Genomic DNA, 1988 nt, shown 5'->3' with positions numbered 1-1988 from the left:
TGCTGAATCGTTAAGTCATGGGGATGTAGACACCAGCTGTCCCTCTGTGGGGCGAGGAACACACGCGTATATATATATATATATATATATATATATATATATATATATATATATATATATATATATATATATATAAAGTTATAGCTGAATCCATTTATATAAGGTGCCACACAGTGGGACTGAGCCCTGAAGCATGTGCTGGGAATGCAAACATCATACCTTACAGCCACACCTGCGCCGGTTTGTTTGTTTGTTTGTTTCATTTTCCGGGTCGTCTGCATTTCGAGAAATTTCCAGAGGGTCGGAGAGATTGAGATTTGTTTTTAGTTGAAGTATGACGAGAAGTAAATAGATGAGTGGATCGAGAATGCTTCGTACTTACTTCATCGGTGTTCTTTTGCCGAGCGGCTAAGTTACCAGGATGTAAACAAAACAATACCGGTTGTTAAGTGGCGGTGGCGGCAAACACAAAGGCGCACACACACACACACACACACATGCAATGGGCTTCTTCCAGTTCCCATTTGCCAAGATCACTCACAAGACTTTGGTGAACCCGATGCTATAGAGAAGACACATTCCCAAGGTGCTTCGCAGTGGGACTGAACCAGGTATGATGAGCTTCAGAAGAAAGCTTCTTACCACACAACTACGGCAGTGCCTAGGTAAGCAGAATTAAGACAAATGGTAGATTTGCATTGACGTATATCATTTAGATTACCCGCCATGTAATTCTTTATCTTTTAAACCATTAACTTGAGATACGCTTTGAGATCCTTCCTGTATTTAAAAATTCTCTGTATATAGATTTCCTCCAACCAAACAACGAGTCGTGCCTAAGATGACAAATCCTTGGAAGCATGTCTTTCCATGAATACGTACTGAATAAATTTGCGTGTAATCACCTAGATGAACGCTGTTTACGCTAAACCAATTTACAATTCCTGATATCAGAGAAGCTAAATTAAACACCAAACAAACGAACGCCTTTTGGCAACGTAAAGTCGAACTGTTGCTACATCATTTCGCTGGTGTTATATTTGAAATCTGGAAAACCCTAAATTTTGTAGCTGTCTAATATTATTTGATCCATTTGTTTCAAGTTCAAAGCAATTAATGATATCCATGTTCGCAATTAACAAAAATGTTCAAGCGCCTTGTGAAAACGATTGACTGCTTTGGGCGAAGTAATAATTAACCATAAATGGATTCTGCATTCTTTGGAGCTTATAGGAAAATGCATTAAATAGAAGCACATTAATTTTGTGGTTCTTATCACAGTTAATTCGACAACTAAATTAACGCCTTACGCAACACCTGAACAAATAACAGTGTTGCGTAAGCTCCTGCATATTATTCGATTAAATTTACTTTCTTCCAGTTAAACCCGATCACCGTAATTTATTATCAGCTGAAATTGCTTCTCTAAGATTTGAACGCTGCAGTGATATTTTGTGCGTGATACGTATTTTCAAATTTTTCGACGTCTGTAATTTGAATAATAATCTTCGTAAATATTTTAAAAATTAGACTTAAGTTTGCAGAGGTTTTCACATGCATCCTTTACTCTCCTGATTTCTCATTATCAATTTGGGTTCATTCACTTAAATTTTGGTAGTACACACATACAAAACATACATGCCGCTTTAGCGTCCTTCCTCTTAAACGGAATATACTGACCTTCCCTCCATTGTTATGCAGCTTGTCATATCAATATTCTACTTCCTCGCTGGTTGTGGTAAGTATTCTAATTAAGATTATGTAAAGGTTTAGAAATCAGGGGTGACATTATTGGATTGGACTGAAATGTCCATGTTTAGTCCACTACAGAACGAGGACCACGGCATGTTCTCTGCACCAACTACGGTCCGATGTGGAGGCCATGAATTTCAGTTTGAGATTACCCTGGTTTGATGAGCCTACTCTGCCATACTGGTTCTACATGGTTTGGCAGAGGGGTACAGTTTTTATATTTATATCCTGGATTA

This window comes from Octopus bimaculoides, chromosome 19 (genome assembly GCF_046866305.1).
Source record: "Octopus bimaculoides isolate indiv1 chromosome 19, ASM4686630v1, whole genome shotgun sequence".
NCBI lineage: Eukaryota > Metazoa > Mollusca > Cephalopoda > Octopoda > Octopodidae > Octopus > Octopus bimaculoides.
This window is presented reverse-complemented; position numbering follows the sequence as displayed.